At 40.1% G+C, this 21177-nt stretch overlaps 1 protein-coding gene and 1 long non-coding RNA gene across 10 annotated transcripts in view; one reads left to right on the top strand and one right to left on the bottom strand.

The window, feature by feature from the left end:
- The window catches only part of RAD51B (RAD51 paralog B), a 465395-nt gene that overhangs the window by 280923 nt on the left and 163295 nt on the right, over positions 1 to 21177 (bottom strand). The gene's annotated exons all lie outside the window — the stretch shown is intronic.
- On the top strand, positions 7278 to 9479 carry LOC137857548 (uncharacterized). The gene is made up of 3 exons (XR_011097129.1): positions 7278 to 7449; positions 8239 to 8311; positions 8878 to 9479. It is a non-coding gene; the product is annotated as an uncharacterized lncRNA (long non-coding RNA).

Raw genomic sequence — 21177 nt, forward strand, 5'->3', positions numbered from 1 at the left:
TCCAGCCTCGACAAGAAATGCTGACTTGAGTCAGATCAATGGTTTATCTAAACCAGTGCGCTGTTACCTGTAGTGCGAACAGGTGAGCACGTAGGACCTTAGAAAGTGGCTGAGCTACTCGTCTTGAGCTTCCTCAGCAGCTACACTCACCAAGTTGGGGATGTCAGAGGGCATACCTCTAGCTATTCCCTTCAGAGTCAGTTTATGGTTATGTGATCACAAATTTGCCTAACCCCATTTGCACCACTTCATTTCTGGGTGGCTTCTCCCAAGGCATTTTTCATTTTCAATACGGGAAAGAAAAATCTGGTTTTAAAATTCTTCTGACAGCTGCTTCTGCAATGAACAGAACCACCCTCAGCCACCAATGACACAGGTGTTCCTCTAGTTGCAGACACCTACTTGCAGATTTCCAAGCTACTCTTGGGTAAGACATCATTTGTCCAGCTCTTCAGCTTACCAGAGATTTGCACATAGAAGCTTCATCTATAATAAGATACAGGAGCTACTAAGCATCGGCTTTAAGCATGCTCCCTGAGAGACTGAGGTTCTTAAAGATATGGATGCCAAGATGAATATACAAAGCCAGAAAAGCTGGTGTGGGACAAGTCAGCACTAAGGTTCTTAATGTAACATGGCTTTGGTACTTGTTTAATTCACTAAAAGCAGAAGTGGATCTACATACAAAGCACAATTATTTCCAGCAAAGAAACAAAACCCCAAAACACTGTGTAGAGTCACAGGCTTGAATACATGCTTTACTATTTCCACATCAGTGACAAGACCATGCACACCACACTGTGCAGCAATAATAGGGGGTCTGCAGTCCCATAAGTCATCCTGGTGAATCCATGGCTCGAATGCATGTTTGATATGCCCAGCTAATACATGCTCACATATCTGCACATCTACCTTTTCAGGCTAGGTTTGTTATGCATCAGCCTCGGGCCCATGCATATTGTGACAATGAGGAGCTACATAAATGTCACCCAGCCTACCAAGTAACCAACCATCCATTCCTTTAGAGTAACAAAGTACTACTGCCCCTGGTAGATAGGGACCAAAATATGGGGAGAAAAAGGCTCATACCTCTCTTAACTAGTTTAAAAAAATGGTGCAGACTTGGGATCCTTCCCTTCTCAGGAATTTCTCCTTTAAAATCAGGGAGAAATAATTGCCGGGGAGCCTGATTTCTTGGGGGAAACACAGAAACTGGGGACTAACATGTATGCATGTGCTGCACAGTGCATGCAAAGTTGAACACAGAAAGGACATGCCACATAGATCTCAAGCTGGCAGGTAAATCAGCCACAGATAAAACAAACTGTGTGTGATGCCATGTAGTCTGTAGGCACAGATTCAGTGCCCTGCTCTAACTTCGAAGCAGATTAAAGAAAGGGTCCATAGCTTAATGTTGCTCCAAGACACACAGAGTTTCTCAAAAGCCCTGCATGAAGGCAAACGTTTACTGATTCGTATCACCTAGGATACAAAACTGCCATCAGTTGGTAAAGCACTCCAGCTGCTACCAAGCTGGGATGTATATGAAATGGCAAACTACAGGTGAAGCTTGTATAGTCCTAACATAATACCCTGATTCATCCAGTCTCTTTCCCTTGGTCTTGACAAACACACCAGAGACTACAACAGAAAGGTGCTGGTTAATGTTTACACTGCTCAAAGCTTCAATGACATTGCTCGTTTTCTCAGGCTCACCCACACTAACAGTAAATATCAGTTTCATGGACAAGGAAAGTGCCACAGAAGAAATCATTAAAAACAACTAGAACGATTACCACTTTGTGACTCAAACCCTGGAGCCTGAAATTTGAGTAGGCTTCATTTTACTTTCTTTAATGAATTCCTCTGCTTCTGTCATGCAGCTAATTCGACACATTTCCTCCTGCTCTGATTATTAAAAAGAAAAACCAGCTAGTATAAACATCAAAGAGCCGGCATTATTGCCTTCTGGGACACCAGTGTATTTTCCAAAGGTACAGATAAAAAAAAAAAAAAAGAACAAGTGAACTTCCTGATCCCTTTACAGAAGGGTGTACAAACCCTCACCTAATGCGATCACTACCCAAAAGGCCACATTTATATGCAATGAAATTTGGAGAGCTGAGGCTTAGTGAGACAGGATTGCAACCATGGCGGGAGAAAAGCACAAAAGATCCAAACCCTGCACAGGGGCACAGCTCTGCCTCTGCACTGGAAACAGCAGCTCAATGCTTCTGCCTTTTGTCTTCCAGCCCTTTGTAACCATAACTCCACAGGCACACATATTATAAATTCACTATATTTCATTTTAATTCATGCTACTTCAAATCACAATAAAGGTGTTAAATCGCCTTCACCTTTGTTTCTGAGCCAGCACAGACTGCAATAAGACTAACAGTCCCGTGGAAACTTTGAATCTCGCTGAGTTATGTCAAGAGAATACTTGGGAACTACTTCACCATTCATTTTACTTGTCAACTTCCTCACAGGTAAAAGCAAAGACAATATTATTAATATGAACTGTATGAATTGATCCAATTTTACAGGAATTTGACAAAACCAGAAACACTTTCCTAACCATCTATTCCTACTTAAAATCCCTCCAAAAGACTCAACTGTGCTGGCAATTAAAATCTTAGCTACTGTATTGCAAAAGTTTTCCTAGGCCAGCACAACAAAAATCAGTGTGTGACTCCCACTGATTTCAGGGGCTAACAGATCAGACCTTAAATTCCTTTCCTTCCAAAACGCTAAAATTTCATGCTATCGAGCAAAAGAAGGTAGCACTGACCACAGGACAAGCTTCCTGCGACATGTCATTGGATTACATCAATCCAATGCCAGTGCCAGAGTCCCCAGACTTGCATCTTTCTTAGAAATAAGGGTGACAGACCACAAACAAGCAAAAAAACAAAGCCAGCAGCCCTCTAGCTTCAGAGCTGAACAAAACCAGATGCTCGAACACCCTCACCATGGGTACCCCTACGTGCACACCCAGATCTCTGTAACCTCTCGGACCAAGGGTCTCCCACAACACTCAAGCAGCCCGTGTGTTCCATGCATCCACCTCCAGCTGGGCACAACCATGTCTGCCTGCACCCGTGGGCCTGATCCTTTGCATGGCCCTGACCCAAGCTCACTGCAATCCTTTCTGCAGGCTAGGTCGGGCTCTGCAGTCCCTGAGCGCCCAGGTGCCACCTCAGCCACTACTGCTGTAGGAAGGTGTTCCAGAAACTCATGCCAGGGACAAGCCGGTTAAGAATTTGCAGCTGAAAAATTGTAACAGCTTTAACCCCGGGGTGTAGTATTTCAAAATGATTTTGTTGTATACCGTGCGCTTGCACTGACAGACGCTGCTGGCTTGGGTAACGAGCACGGCTTTGCCCAACTGATGACTGACCTGAGCAGAAGGCGTTTCAGTTGAAATTTAACTTCTGTACACAAGCCACGGCACACTGCTGGAAAACCAGTGATGTTGCAAGTGTGGGAAAGCCCCATGCCATTGGCTCGTGTGAAAGTCAGTCTATGGTCCAGAACCTAGAAACAACAACATTATCTAGCCAACGGCAAACGGCAGGCAGATATTGCTCAAGTGTTCTCAGGGCTTCGGAGCCAAAGATTGAAGTTACACAATCAAGATCACTTCTCTACCCCGCCCTACTGGGCAAATGCTTGCAAGTCTTCATCTGGAAGAAAAAAAATAATAAAAAAATCAATATTTTCTTAGCTACACCCTTGAAGTTTCACTCCACACTTAACAAGAGAAACTAAACAAGGAAACGTCGACTGCCATTTTCATTGGCATGAGACTTAGGACTTCAGTCGTTCTGTCGGCCACATCCAACAAAACCAGGAAAACGAAGGTGGATTAGAATAACTATCATTTACAACTTCATTAGCCATACACAGACAGGCCTAAGGAATACCTAGCCTACTTTCCTACAAATAAAGCACCGTCTTTCTCTGCAGTATATTTTCCAGTATATCAATCTAGGCTGGTTTTAAAAATTCCAAGTACAGGAACTTTTGCCAGTTCCAAGGAAAATTTACCACATCCTTTTGCTGGTACTTGGATCTTCAGCCAGTTACAGTCACACATACGGAACTAAGCCAGAAGTTTTATGCAATGTATGTTTCATCCAATAAAAATTATTTCTACATCTAATGCCATAAAGCTATTTGAAAAGTGTAAGTTAAAAGAGAATGCATATTCAAGGAAAATTATTTCCATGCACAAACATCTTTCTAAGAATCTCCAAGTCAGCCTTCACTGCCTTGAGTACATATTTCCTGATTTCCTTCCTAAGGTAGCTGTAAGTCTTGTTTCAGAGACTATGAACCTACAGGCAGACTGACCACTTTCATTACTGAAGACTGTACAGAAAATGTGGAGCAAAGCTAAGAACAGGGCTAAACCTGCATAGTACTTAATCTACTGATTAGCCTGTGGATTTTCAAGCTCAAAGGTCACAAACAGCTTTCAAGGGGCGATGACAATCCTTGCTTTATGATATACCAAGTATGGAGCCAAAACTTTACTACTTTTTTAAAAAGAAAACCACCATCTGGAAAATTCTGAGAAAATAGTTTTATTAAATCATATCTGGAGGAAGTGGTGAATAGCTCTAAGAAATTTCAGACAAAGATCAAGTGAACCATTGTTAATTTAAGTAAAAACTGTACTTCAAAAACATTACATTGGTATTGTTTTCATGCTTGGAAATGCTTCTCAAAACAAGAGGTTTTTTTTGCCACTGGCCTTGCTTTTTTAGTGGAAGTTTCTTGAAGAGGGAAAAGAAAACAGGCTTGGAAATGCTCATGGAAGTGAAATACCTGCCTTTCTTCCTTCGTTGTCACCAATTTAGAAAAATGTTATGAGAAAAAGGCAGACTTTTATTTTAGAAGTTCCATCTATGATGACTTTTGACTCAACATAACTGTACAGCAATAGAGAATTAAGTGGATTATAAAGACTACCACTAAAAAGTACTGTGAATCACCTTTAAGTCTGAGTTTAGCCCTTAGCTTAGCAATATTCTGCTTTTTGTCCATGCCTAAACAGTGTTTTACTTTCAAAAACTGAACTTTACTTCTTTCTTAAAAGGTTTCCTGACTCCAGTCCAGCTAGGATGATCCTCCTCCCCACCCAGTAACCAAGGATGCCGTGGAAGTCAGAGCATGTCTTCAAGGACAGAATTTTATTTCAAAGTTCCCAGCCTTTGCCACAAATGTTTTACCAGATCTAGCTACAATGAAAACAACTCAATGGATATAAATATCACCACACATTTGCAGACACCGGGCAGAACCAACAAATCTTTCTTTCTGGATAGCAGCCAGTGGGAGATTCAAAGACTGTAAGGCTTTGCAAGAGGAAACAATTCAGCCTCCTGTAACAAATGTGCTGTCCCTAAAGGATGGTGTCATGGAAAGCAGAACGCAGAGGAACAGGATTTGAAAAACTACATGCTGCATGGCTAACCAGCTTTCCAAACAACCCCTTATGAGTAATTTTATACTGGGCAGATATTAAATGCATAAAATTAAAATAAATCCTCTCTTTGCATCTTCTGGTGTGCTTCTCAGAATTTAAAAGCTGCTTCTCAGGAAAGATGGCTAATTCTTTCTTTCCTGAATCTGGCTGTATCTTAAAACTGCTGTTCTACCAGAAAACCAAACAGTAAGTGTGACATGAAAAGGCTCCAAAGCTTTTTTTACTTGCTAATTCCAGCCTAACCCACTCAGGTGGCCTTCCTAAATAGTGCTAGCCTGCAATTCTACAGGGAGTCACATCTCCAACATCACACCAATAATAGAACAATGTTTCACTAGTAACTTAAAAATTAATTCATGAGTAGAGCGCAGTTCAGCCTTATTCTTTTCTTTAAGTTGTACAAGTCCTCTTGAAAGAATCTACAAGAAAATGTATTTCTGTAAGTAAACCAGCACATTAAATGTGTCCCTTAATCCCTTACAGGGGGGGACACAGCAATAACTAATCTTAGCAGCTGATAAAGAGGATTATTGTTTATAATCAAGTTTCTATCCATGTCATAACCGTAAGTATCAGCTAAACCTTTACTCACCTATTTCCCACGTTATCATCAGCATCCTTCCAGCTGAAGAGGTTCACTGCTGGCACATGCATTCACAAAACACCGTAAAGGAGCGTTCAAACAATTCACAGCCACAGAACAAACAAAAATGCCACTCAGCCCATGTCTTCTCATACAGGACAGTTAGCACAGGCACAAGCAAACACATCAAATCTATTCACTGGCAAAACACGCTCATCCACTGATCCTCACGGACAAGAACACCAAAGGACCCAGTTCCACACTCCTGAGGAGTTTTGTATGCTGAAGACTTTCATTACACACAAATGGAGGTGCTTATGGAGAGTACCCACAGGTGGTTCTAACACCTGAATAAGGCAGTAGGGAAGTAGAAGAAGGAGGCCCAAAAGACACTAAAAATTATCAGGTGAGGAAGAACTAATTAATCTCCCGTGAACAGCTATTTAGCTGTGGAGGTTTGCAGCTGAGCTGAAATGGGTTCTCTAGATAAAACTTCATTGTTTTCTACTTCAACTTCTACTTTATCCAAGAACTTCAAATAAAGTAAATAAATAAATACCCCCCCTCCAAAAAAAAAGAAATAAAATAGCCTAGAAGTATTGTTCTAACGTTCCCCTCCATAATAAAAACATCTGTTTTCAGTCTTGTTTCTATTCACACATTGTACATACAATGAGGGCATTTGTGTCACTGGGTGAATAAGAGCACTCAAATCAAACTACACAGTAACCCTCAAAATGACCAGGGTTTCTATTCCTTGTGTAAGGCAGAGACATGTCTAGCTAACTCAACACATACGTCTTAGTTAAAGACAGCAAAAGAACAGTTATTTGCAAATATTACCTCCCCCCGTATGAAAACTCTACCACCTTAAGCCAAGCAAGGCTGAACACATGGACTGCATTAAAGAGATGTGCTATTTGAGAAGCAAAACAGACAGAATTTCACCTCTCAGCCTGTTCCAGCCCCCTGCTCCCACTGCTCTCTTATTTAACAAACTAAACATCCACTACGATGTTCTTTATATGTTCATCACGATGATTTCTTTCCCAAAAGCGCAAGGTAAAGCCAGATCTTTTATTTATACACATAAAGCTTTTATCTTTATTATCTTCATCAGGTTTGATTTGATTAAAGGAGCGGCAATGAAAGCTTTTTATACCTCACATAACTGTACTTCAGTGCAGACTCCCTGTCCAGAAACACCCACTCCACGCTGCAAATAACTTGTGGCCATCGAGCTGTGTCAGAGAACATTAGGCAGCTCCTGCACCAGCACTTAGCACAGCTGCTTGGCTGCCTGGCACTGTTTTCTCTCTGCTGTCCCTGCTGAACAGAAAGATACGCTTCTACAAAATTACCTTCTACCCTGGTGTGTTTAAATTCTACCTCCTCACTCCTTGCTGTTTTTCTACTGCAGAGAGCAACACATGAGCAACAACATGGTTACAGGTCTTGTGAAAATTTCTTTTACAATTTCAGGCTAACAAATGTCTTATACTTAAACATGTGTAAGGAGTACTTCCTAGACGTCATCTAATAAAACCAGTGTATAAGATTATTTCCAAATGGATGGTGTCTACTGGGAAAAAAAAAATGTAACTTATAAACTGGAAAGCACATTTTGGTGCATGACAATAAAAAGATTGTCTTTTGGTGCAAAGACAATAAAACACAAGACAATTATTAGAAAAAGCATTTAATACGTTACCAGTATTATAATTTGATCCTCAGATATCACAAATATAAAAGTAGCATAAGAACCTATATAAAGCACAAGAGCATCATAAGGTAGCTGTTCTAAACACCTGAGGAAGTTTATGGATGTAGCTCCACTGGCAACTAATGCTTTGATCCCAGAGTTATTTTCTGAATTGAAAATTTCAGTAATGATATAACCATAGTTTTATTGCCATGGGTAACACAATGCAGAGCTACTCAATATATTCATGTTATACAACAACATATCCTTCATTAGAGCTTGTCACCGCTGTCTAGACTGTATCTTTGAGGTCCTAGATATGTTTTGGATTGCTCACAAAATGGATGAATGTACAAAATGAGGGAAAGGTGAGGACAGCACCATCCCCCAAAACTGTAAGCTCAGGAAAGCTACCTAAAGAAAATGAAGCTGTTTCAGTTAACTATTCTTTCCTTTCAGAGATGCCATCAAAACTTAGGACACTGTGTAACATACTTGTAGGAGAAAACAAAAGCTGGAAGCTACTAAGAAGGTAACAATTAATTTCTTTTTTTTTCTTTGCTGTCAGAACACAAAACTAAACTGCTAAAATCCAAAATATATACACCTTGTGAAGGCAAAACAGCCTAGGAAGAATTACTGTAATTCAAAGTACCAGGTGAGACAGCTCTCATTTCTACTTGAAAAGCAAGCAAGCTCTCATTCACATCTTAATGGGTGACAGTAAGGGAAGGCTTTAACAGCTTTTTCACCAGTAAGGTTTATAATTTTGCAAATTATGGGTTTGATCATAAATGCAAGAAAATAACAATCAGGAAAGAATTTCTTTGCTTCCAGCATCTCTCCTCCTTCTGAAGTATTAATTTTGACTACTGCCAGAAACCGTGTGCTGGCTTTATCAGACTTACTACATCACAACTTAGGTTAATTTGAGTACAGAGAATTACAGCAAGTATGAAAAGCACCACTCTCAAGTACTTCTTGAAAGATCACTTTAAGAACCTTCTAAACCTTCAAATATATTGTTGGGACAGGGGGGTGACATGTAAACGCAGCCTAACCCTGCCAGGGTACCATTATTATTTTATTTTTTTTCAGTATTTGAGCTCCTTGAAACTGAGTATTTTCTCTGCACCAACCAATGCAAAAAACAGCTTCAGGATGAAAACCACGGTCAAGCATTGCCTACGTGCCAAGGGAGAAAAGCAACATGGCCACCAGATCAAGATTGGAAAGATTACACACATGAAAGCAGTTAGAGTGGTTAATCTGCTACTACACCTACAGTAACTGGGTGTAGCAGCGCCCTTTTTAACAATGTCAAGGTTGTATTCATTTAGCCATCCGAGACACGTGAAAAGACAAACAGTTTCTGGCACTGTAATCTACTTCAGTCTATTTAGAGCACGTGGCTATCTCAGCAATGATTCAGAGCAGGAGAAGGTTGAGGTCACTCCTCGGCCAGACGTGACGACTTAGGACAAAAATATTTTAACTCCCTGTGGGTTGGGTTAGTTTTGTTTTTAAGCATGCCGCTGGCAGGCAGAAAGCAGCCATTTCTTTAGTTGTAGTAGAGAAGAATGTAATTTCTAACCTTAACAGACCTTCCTCTACCGCAGACAATTACTCAGAAATGCACAGCACAGCAGATTCAACTGGACCTGTAATAGTAATAAAGGCAATCCTCTGAAAAAAGCTCAGCTTCTGGTGGCTCAGGGTATTTTTAATTGCTATTTCAATTAAAGGAGATCCTTTGCTATCTACTTATTCATAGGTGTTTCTAAAAATTATTTTGGATAATAGCAATTTTGATTTCCATATTTCCTCACAAGGAGGCACGCAAGACAAACAACTACAAAGGAAGCTTCCACCTGCACAACCACACCACATGCTCACCTTGCCTACGCGTGGGAGTGGAAAGCAATGAAAAAGCAGTAAAGTTTGTCATCTTCTCCGAAGGTTTATTAATATCAAATCAACATTTCTGCACTAAGAAGAAATGTGCATTTTATGTGCATAAACTGGGAAGTGCACAGTGAAGCTGTGGATGCCCCATCCCTGGAGGTGTTCAAGGCCAGGCTGGATGGGGCTTTGGGCAACCTGGTCTGGTGGGAGGTGTCCTGCCCATGGCAGGGGGTTGGAACTTTAAGGTCCCTTCCAACCCATCTGAGACAGCTGAGAGGTTGTGAGCAGTTCACACAATTCCGAAGCATGGGTTTTTCCCATTCTACTAATTATTATTATTATTTTAACTAAACTGTAGTCAGGGATATGAATAGCTCTTTTTCTACTAAAAAGAAAATGAAAGCTTTCCTCAGTGTTGCCTTTCTGTGTTTATACTGTTTATCTGGTGCTGCCAGCACATATTATGTGCACTGCTGAACAGCTGCCTTCTGTATGCCAGTCACCCTGCTAGAAAAAAAGGAAAAGTTCTCAAAGCATGCTTTGGTTTCCTCGTGATGTAGTGGCCTACAGACATGAAAACCATTAATGATTTTCAGAGTAGTATGTTATGTCTATCTTTATGATTTTAAACAAATGTAAGTCCATAGAAATAGCAAGGTAACAAAGCTGAAGCCAGTGCGCAGAGTATTTAGTCACCAACACCACGGAGCAGGCTTTGGCAGAAATTAGGAATGCCCCAGACAGGAAACTCCAAGAAGAAGCAGCAGGCAATGCACCCTGAGATGTGGATATAAGGCACACAACAGCCATGCCCACAGAAAACGTTACATGTACTGAGCACAGCATTTGGACACAATAATAGCAATACTTTAGGAAATGTGAATTTCACTAAAAAAAAAAAATCAGAACTTGTTCATAGAAATGTTTCAGATATGAAAGAAGAGTTTAACGACAAAATCTTTTTCCAACATAACAACCAAAATACTTGAATTTCTTATTACACGCATATTAGCTGTCTTTTCATTTCTAATCCATAAAGTTCCCCTCTCATTTTTCCATATGTCCAGTGCATATGATGTCTAAAGTAACGAGAATGTCCATACAGAAATGGGATGTAAAACGTTACAACCCCAGCTGCACATTACCAGTTAAGAGATGGTGTGCCAGATGCTTTGCAGCTACTCTTCATGTCCATATCATCATGTTTAAACATTCTTAAGCATATAGCTTATGCTGGACTCCCAGCTGTTACACGTCAAACAGGGTGTACAGCACTCTGGCTGCCAGAAAACTCCTTTTATACATTGTATGCAGTAAATGGTAGATACACAAATGTACCTTTATTATTTATTTTTTTATATCTATGATTTTAATATTTGAAAGTTAGCATTACTTCCAGCATCATAGGGACTTCTCATTTACCAAGCCCAGCAGCCAGTTCGGGCAGTGTTCCCCCAGATGTTTCTTGTGCAGCAATGACAACCTGAGCAGCTTACACCGGTACGACTTCTACTGCCATGTGTCAAGCTATGAGACTGGTCAAAATTCAAACTAACCCCATCCCTTCTTTTTATCCAGTTCTTTAGACTCATTTCAGTTTCTGGACCCAGTTCACAGGTGGCCTCAGGAAGCACTGCACCAGCCCCACGGAACAGAGTGGGGAGCACTGAAGTGCAGCACAGATGTGACCCATCAGAGGCCACCAGTGAGCACTGCACAACCACACCACAACCATTTCTGTGCTGCTCACAGATGGGAACGATCCCCGTGCTAGAGTGACACTACACAGCTTTTCTATTTGAAAACAAACACTTTAAAGTCTGTAGACCTACTTCTATGTTCAGAATTCAGCTTGCATTTTGAGGGAGCTTGCTTTCTTGATTTATTTTAAAACCCTAGCCAAATTCACCTCTAAAACATTGTTAAATCAAATGCCTGAATAAGAGAAAACATCCACTTTTCACCAATGATTTAAACAAGCAAAGTTTCTGGGAAGCAGCAAGTGTGTTTTTATGAGACCAACTGGTACAGTTCCTACAAAACAAAAGCCTTTCTGGCAAGCCTCTCATCAGCTGGCTCAAATTATTATTCTTGTTAACAACACTCCCTATTTACAGGTATAGGATGAGAAATGAAAGAAGATAGCAAAACAACCTTATTTTTATAATAAGAAAAACGTTTATAAGCTCCAAAATCAATTCTTCTGTGGCAATGCAAATAAGGAGAAAATGTCACTTAAAATATCAAATTATTCTTAGAAAGGTAGGTACGATCCATTTAGTCAACCGATCATTGTTTTAAGTATTCTACTGCATGCACTGCGCTGACATACATTCTGGTTTTACCACCTGTTGCCATCTCAAATCTATACCAAGAATGTGATTCTTCAGTTTCACTCAGGATTTATTTCAGGAATTCCAGAAGCAAAATAACCTGTTTGTTAGGGAAAACAATATAAACCTAAACAAACAGTATACAGTAATGGGAAAGGAGACAAGTATGAAGCAATACTAAGACACGTACAGAGACAACAAACAGTTAATTAGATGGACTCGAATCATATCAATATTATCTTTTCTTAAGTAGAATATGTTAGGTAGATTTAGTCATCTTGAAGGTTACTGCTGCAAGTCATTCAAAAATGTCAGCAATAACGAAATTAAAACGGCATTATGCAACACATTGGTAAGATACTATCTGGAATACTATGCATTTCAAAACAGAACAGGATTGCTGGGATATGCTGTGGGGAATCTAATGCACAAAGAATGAATTTAATCTGAATTAGAATTTGAATCTAACGCAAAAAGAGCAGCCTGCCTCACTTGAGTGCTACACAGAAGCACTGCAAGATACTTCAAAGGAGTAAGCTCAGAAGAGGGAAACAAATTATTATGTTGGCACAAAGTATGCCATACACAAAACAAAGCGTTCATTCACTGCATTCCTAAAGGTACAAACTTGGCAGAAAAAAGCGTAAATTAGAAATCACAAAGAAATGTGTAACCATCTTAGAATTAGGACTCTTAAATAGCTTCTCCACAGGTAAAATGTGAACAAGAAACCTAACAAGCTTTGATATTTTTAATGTTATTGAGAGTTTCAATAGTTTATGGAAAGGGAACGTGTATCGCCTGTGAAAGCAGAACAGTTTCAGCAAGTTCACATGTTTGTGCCATGATTCCTGCTCAAGTGCTTCCCACATTAACTTCTCCGCTCAGGTAACCCTACACTGAGGCATTTCAGCCTAATAACCTTACATGAAGTTAACTGCGTTTTCTGCTGCACGTACTTTGGTCTGTGCTAGCACATACAGTGGTGCAGAAGAGCAGATAGCACCAAAGCCAGTACAAGGGCAGATCAGAAATCTGACCAGGGTTGGTTTTGCTGGGTACAATTAATGTAGAAACTAGAGCAAGGTATGCCGCAGGAGCAGAAGGCTGAGTGAAAGGACTATTACATCAGCTCTCTTTGTCCTTGAAACCACAGCCAAAGTATGTCTCTTAATTCTCTTGAAATGTTTTTATGGGAAATTATAGAGAAACAATTCGCTGCTGCACATGCAGCGGTAGATAAGGAGAACTTGAATAAGGAGAACTTGATTGCATATGAAAGCCAATTTGGAGTGCTTCAATACAGAAACAAGTCTGGCTTCTGATATAGTCTGCTGGCAAAATAAACAAAAAAAAGATCTTGTTTACAAAAAAAAAAACAACTACCAGACATATATGACATTACACTTTAAAAAAAAAAAAAAAGGTATCACAAGAGATCAAATTCCTTCCCCATGCCAAGTCCGCACACCCCCACACCACAGTAAGCATCCCTCAACCACTGAGCACTACCCCCTTCTGCACCATCGGCTGGCAGGCAGCACTTTGTCAGGCACGCACCGATGTTCTGCAAAGCACTGTGTGTACACAGAAAGGACACTCCAACCAAGAGGCTCAAGTTAAAAGGTCTCCTTGGAAGAGACACTGTTTAATACGGATGAAAATAATTGAGAGTGTTTGCACTTTCAACATTTTGTGCCCACAAACCCTGCAGTTCAGTACCAGGCTCTTGGTTCCAGCGGCTGTTTGCCCTGACGTGTCCCTAGTGGCAAGGGCAGATTCCGGGGACCTTTCCACAGGGCTCGGCACGGATTGCACAAACTGCACAGCAATTCACCCGGTCCTTCTCGCCCAGCTGAGGACAGGAAGGTTATCAGTCTGCAATACGTGATCAGGCATTTCTCAAGCAGACTCTTAACAAGAAACACGATGGGAAACCTGTTTATTATGTTTCCACTCTGCTATCGCTGCCCCTGAGCTCCACCCGTCCCCAATTTGTGTTTATACAGGTGAATTGCCAAAGAAAGAAAGAAATCCTTCCTCTGCACCTGAGCCCCACGGTTTAATTCTCTTACTCTGCTTCATAAAAACTCATAAAATGCCAAAAAGAATTTCCTCAGAAGTGAGCAAACAAACTACAATAAAAGCGTAACAAAGAGGTAGCAAACAAGGCTATGGAAGTTAATTATTACCAAGGTTAAGTGTCTAATTTCTCTTTCACAATACAGGTCTGACTGCCTGCAAACACACCCAGGTGAGCTTAGAGAACCAGACAGGGCTGCAAGGAAATGACCCAGCAGGAAAGAATCCAGGAGGCATCCACAAGGTCTCAAACCTCTCAAATCCTTTGTCTTAGCCCGAGGCCTGCTCCTTACAAGAGTGGGTATGAACATACGTGCAATTTTGATCACTCTCCCTCCTTCTCTTCCATCACGTAGCTGACAAGTGGCAGGCCAGCAGGGAGGAAGCCGCGTCTGATGTTGGATACTGACGTGACGGCCTGAAGGACAAAAGCCCCCAGAAGCAGTCACTGATGGCGGCGAAGGAGATGACCAGCTTTAGCACTTCCACTGGCTTTCTGCCAAAGGGTTCAACTGCAGTCCCACAAAAAATAAACCCAGTGGGTGCTTCAGACCGCTCCTTGGGCTCAGTAGGACAGGCCTGCTCACAGGCGGGCAGGCAGGGGCTGACCACGCAATGTAGGCCGACAGCGGCCAACCTGGGGGGTTGCGGCAGCACACGGGTCAGCCAACCAGTCCCCCGGCCACCTTTTTACACCTTTTGGCATCTTTAGCTACGTGGATGCTCTCTCTAGGTGAAATGCCCCAAAGAGTGTACTTCTTTTTTTATTTCCACATCATGGGCCTCAGCTCACCATCTTTCTAACAGTGTTTTTCCAAGCGCTCCCTGTAGCACCAATCCCCAAACCATGGGGTCTGCAAACTGGTGGCATTTGGCAACCAGCACAGGGAACCACAGTTAAGAGAAAATGACAAATTTGTTTCTTTTGCATGGCTTGCAATAAAGTCTGAGAGTTCTTGGTGCTCTTGTGGTGAAAACCACTGCTTTTGGCATTGTTTAATATACATTAATACAATCACAGGAAGCGATCGGTTGCCTGCACACAAACTTTGTGGTTAATCTTTGAACATCAGCCATAGCACTACCTTAAAGACTGTCTCACTACAATACAGACTTCCCCTTTATTGCAATTATATTGTCTACACTGACTATTAACTAAATTACTACTGGACTCACCAGTCCAGCTGGTGAAGGATAAGCCCTCACATGTAAGCCAAATATTGTCCAATTTATTCTTTCCCTGTTGAGAATTTCAAATCCACAAGCAAGGAGTTCCAACAGCTAAATGGACACTGGAAACTTGAGTATTAGCATCAAACATATCCAACTTTGTTCTCCTAAAGCACGTCTTGGACCAGTACTCTAAGAAAAAGGCATTTTACAAAGCAGAAATAGACTGAGGCTCTTCAGAACTGCAAAGAACCCAGGGCTGAAATATGAGGTTTTTTTTTACACATTTAAGATCAGATACACAGTCAAAATTTAAGTGGAAAAGCTGGACTTATGAGCATCAAATTCACAGTACAAAATGTTGTACTTATCCTTCAGTTCTTTGTTAAATCAATCTAAGTAAATTTGGAAACTACATGAAATAAGACTGGTCAAGTGGGCATGACTTACCTCAAAAAGATTTCTAACAATTCGTATGATTATTACAATTATTGCTTCTTTTACTTTTCAACTGTCTGTTGGAAAGCCTGCTGTAAAAACTAGGTAACAAAACGCATACAGCACTGACTGATAATAGATAGTGCCCACATCAGTTTATTTTTAACTTAACATTTGCATGATGTGGTAAATGTGGGGTTGGACTAAATGATCAAGAGGCTCCCTTCTAACCTAAACAATTCTGCATGAAGTTTTTGAAAGTAAGTCGTTCAATGTGAATTCCTCTGCGGGTATGTAACAATGTTCCATTCCGACCCCAGTAAACAACCTACAAAAGGGAATCTAAATTTGAAATGTGCTTGTTTTCAGTTTTAAAAAGAAGCAAGGCAGCAGGTTTTAATTTCTAATGGTTTTTGCATCATCTAAATTCCAGCTTCCAAACTGAATACTGAGGACAGTACAGATGATCACAAAGTCAAACAAAAACAGATGTATACCAAACTTTGACATGTAAAGCAGAGACAACTTTTGACTTTCTTGACTAATATTTCTTCATGACATTCATGACTGCAGAAACAGGATCACCAAGGCCACTGACCACCTAATCAGTGATCTTGCTTCTAGCAATGACCAATCACATGAACCTTCACATGAAGGACAGAAAATTTGCAGTGACCTACAGCTTCTTATACAGTGCTGTATGCACAGACAAGCAATTTGACAGTCCTACGTTCAGCACTTTGCAACCTGACAGTTGATAAGAGTTGACTTATAGTTGCCTTCATTATCTTTGTTTAGGACCTATAGCAGTCAAATGAGGAATTAGGCCATCTTTTCTCTTCCCCAGCGAACACAACAACTCCACTACAAGTACTCAGAGTAAATCAGGCATTTTCTGCAGCAGCTGTCTCCATTTAATTCCCTAGTTACAAGATATTACATGGTTTTGGTCATAATCTTTCAAGAAGACATTGGTACAAACCTCAAGTACTGGCCTTCTGCCTGCTTTGGAGAGTGGATGCACAAGTTCCTCCCATCACCATGATACAGATTTAGAGTTTTTTCATTTCTGTTTCTTGAACTACCTAGTGCTCTTCACATACAATCTCACTAGGTATTTAAGCCAGATACAAGAACACCCATTCATTCTTTTAAAAGTCAGAGAACATTATTTTGGAGAACTTACAGCACTGAAAATCTGAAACACTCTCATATCACTTAATTTTATGAGAGGCACTGTCTCTACCCATAGCCACATTCACAACAGTGTTTAATAAAATCCTAGCTGCAAGTAAACAAAACATATAAATATCCCCAGGAATAAATGGGAACAACACCACATCTACTCAAAACCATTGTGTGCACAAGTTAATTCAAATGACAAAACAAGTATGCATTTCAATCTCACCTGGCCTGTCATATAACATTGCAAGGGCAAATGGCCACGTGACAACATAAGCCTTTTATTGAACTGCCAGAGGTGTGCACACCAGGCAGGTATTTAGACAGGGCACTCTGACCTCTGCCTGACCTAACATAAATTTAAGAGAAACATCCTAGTGATAAACATCAAAGACTTTACAGGGGTATGTTGGAGGCACCTGCATGAATCAGTGAAACTCAGGCAGACTGGGGTGGTGGATTATCTGTATTTGCAGCGTGCCTTCCAACACAGCCCCCTAACAACACACACTCGGTGGTGCTAGGGGCAGAATACAGGACAGCACAGCCAGCTAGCGCCAGCACCCCGATCCTTTGGGTTACAGCAGATCTGCTTCAAAACTGTTGACTTCTGTTCAGTAGTACACACATCGTTCTTGGAAGAGCTTAATTTTATGAACAAGTATGATGTTTTGAATGTTATGCTCTTGGAAGTGGTGGAAACTATTTTTAATGCATCCACTGAATAAGACAGACAACCACTGAAGCTTAGTTTCTCTGAGCTTCCTATTTTGTTTTTAGAATTACATATGGAAAGCTGTGAGCTGCAATATCCCCAGAGTCCTAAGTTAGAAATACTGCTCAGAGCCTCTATTAATACAGATGATGTATGTGAAGAGGGCTAAATTAACTTAAATGCACATGTATAATCTGCACACGTATAATATATATCTTTGTTTACAAAGAAAGCTATTTATATATTTCTATATAAAGTCCTTCTAAAACTAGCTTGAGAGACTGCAAAAATAACATTAAAAAGGTGACATGCGAATTCTTGCTTCAGTTACAGATACTTGATGATTCACTATCTAAAGGATATATTAATAATGAGCATTTTAGCAGGAGAGTCCAACTGCTTGGAAATTTGGGACCATCCTAAGAACTATCAGTGGAAATGAAGACACGGTACCATTTTGGCTTTTATGCGTGTTTATGAAGCCAGCTTTGGCTTTTGAGGCAGACTTGAAAGTACCTTTTAGCTCCAACCCCCCTAACCCCCCCCCCCCAAAAAAATAATAAATAAATCACTGTTCAGTCTTCCTGCCAAAGTGGTACTTTCTGCTACAAGATATGAATTTTCTACCCAAACCTCGCTATGATGTTTTTGTGTGTCAAAAAAGGACTGTCTGACCATTCTGTTTTGTAAGTTGCCTTTTTTATAAGTTGTTGCAGGTTATACAACTAGCATATATAGAGCATTTCCTACAAGGTAGGATGGATACACTCACTCTTGGCAAAAGCCAGCGACTGCAATAAAATCCTTGTGACTTTTTCAACCAGAGGTCATCCCTGCAGCACTAACTAGGATAGAAGTGGCAAACAGCAAGACTTACCATTTTTATCCACATTTTAAAATTTGTCAGTTCATGTACAGACACACACACTCACTCCCTAAATGTTGCTACTTTTTTCCAAATCATTTTACTCAAAACACTTCACCAGCAAGAAAGCTGCTACTGCTGGAAGAACTTGAGAAGCATCATAATGGATGCACAGGAATTTTACCTTACAGAAACTGTTCAACACAACGCACAAGGCACTCAGTTTCTGCAGTATTGATCTAATGTTAATCTAAATGCCAAAAGGTAACACTTAGCCAAAGTGCTTACAAACTTATCTACCAGTTGTGTTGACTTCGATTTACTTAACACAAAATACATGACGTGTCTGAAATACTGTGTCTGACTTTAGGCGAGGAAATCCAAAGGAGCACTGGATTTTTCTAACTGGCAATGTGTAAGCTGCCATAGTTCTGATAACGAAGAAGGGACATTTGGTCAGTATTTACCAGTAACAAAACGAACACTGGCTGGAAGGTACTTAACAGAAGTGCCATTTGACTACCACGTCTGAAACTTGTTTTTAAAAATACTGCAGGAAGCCTGTCTCAGACCACCACTGTCACCTTCAGATTGTCCTCAGGACGTAAGCTGGCTTGTGAGACAAACATCCAAAGCCATATTCAGCCTAAAAATATAAAGAAAAATACGCTCAATGACACCTGGGGTGTTTGATATCTGAATCCTATTCAGAATCTCATGGCTTGCTTTTATCTCCCATTGACTGACTTAAGAGATGACACATTGTCAATTTCTTCCATGCTAAAAGCATATAACATGAGAAGAGCGTTTAGTCACTGACTGCTGATAAACTCAATATCCTTGCTGCATGAGGTACAGTCAGCTCTATCCTTCATCACTTGAGGAGTTTCTTTTAGTCGTCAACTGTTTTTGAAGTTACTCATAGTTTTAACAGGTATTCCACTGATCTGGATACTACAAGGAAATTTTTTTTGACTCTCTAGATCACACCTGTGGAATATGAGAGGCTCCTCGTAACCTGCTGCACCTCCAGTCTTCAGTGCATAACAGGTACTAATTATATTATCACCTCAAAAAAAAAATAATAAAAAATATATATATATATATAAAATCACCTCAAAAACAAACACTGCTGTTTGTGCCCCAGGATACCATTGGGCTAACTGCTACACAAACAGATAACAATGCCAGAACTACCCCAAAAGTGCTTCAAATCTTAAACAGAAGACCAGAACCCACAAAAAAGGGGCAGAGACATGGTTGAAACACAGCCAGTCTACAGTAGGACTGTCCTACGCAATTAACAGGTGTCAGAGCAAAGGAACTCTTCAGATGAGACAGTTTCTCTCAGGCAGAGCTTACAGTTAATTGTGTAGAAAAAAAAAAAATAATAATTCACAAATGCCCAAGGTATGAGGATCTACAAAAAAAAAAAAGTAACGAAGGACCAAACAAGAACATTTTTTCCTATAGCAATTAAAGAGGAATGGATGGCTGAAGACAGATGAGGGAGTCTGTTTTGAACTTAATAAATCCAGAGATTAGGCTGAAAAATATCAGCAAGAAAGGCTAATATTACAGTCTTCACAAAGAGAATCAGGCTTAGGAGAAGTGGAGTGTCTTGTCATTGTCTGCATAGAAATAGAAAAACTATCTAGAAAGGGAAAGGAATCAGGGACCAAGCAATGAGGAATTCTCACAAAATGATAGAGAGATAGGAAAAAATACAGTCCAACTACCATGCTGAAAGAAAAAGGATAAAAAGTAAAGAGAGGTAAAAGGAAAGCAAGAAGCTAGAAATACAAAGAGACAAGACAAGATTTCAAAAGGTGTGCAACCATTTCAGTTGAAAGCAAGTAATATTTCAGAAAATAGAGATGAAATACTGAATAGGATTTTGCCAGCCTCCAATGCTTGACACACTGTTCTTGATGTTTGAATCTTCTGAATTACCCAATACCACATTTGTTATTGTTATACACTGTCATTTTCAGTGTTATTGACCCCAAATGCATAAAGATGGAAAATGTGAATACCTAAAAAACTGAAAAAAGTAGCAATATAAAGAACTTCAGGATACAATACAATTTTAAAAATAGTTTGAAGCAGTTACTACATTTAGAGGTTACTGTCTCAGTTTCAGAAAGCTAAAGGCTTGCAATGTTGTGTTGTTCAACCATACCACAAAGACCCAAGAGGTAATTTACATTGAAGGACAATGCAAATGTATACTAAGAAAAATTCCACAATCGTAAGGCCATTAAGAGGTGAATTTGAATGAGAAAAGTTGTATAGGGCCTATTATTTGGCTTATTCCATACCCAAAAAAAGCAACTGGCAATGACAGACAGTGCTGCACCATCTTTCCAAGGACTGATTTAGTAAATCTTTTAAATCTTCTGTTGGAGGAATTTTCTTGTTAGAACCTTTTTAAGCTGCTTAAACATGAGGAATTTTCAGAAATGTGTGAATAACATGCTTTGCTTGTTTTAAGCTATTATGAAGGGTACATCTGTTTATTTTACATAAAGCACAAGATACTGTTCTGGGCATAGCAATGGCCAGAGAAGCTCTCTATTTTGAGAAAACACTGGATGTAGAAGAAGCAATTGACTGAAATTTTAAAATAACTGATTGTTATTTTCACTGCTGAGGACAGATCAGGTTCAAAAACCCACAGCAATTTAATACCTTTAAGGAACACACTT

The sequence above is a fragment of the Anas acuta genome, chromosome 5 (assembly GCF_963932015.1).
Source record: "Anas acuta chromosome 5, bAnaAcu1.1, whole genome shotgun sequence".
Lineage (NCBI taxonomy): Eukaryota > Metazoa > Chordata > Aves > Anseriformes > Anatidae > Anas > Anas acuta.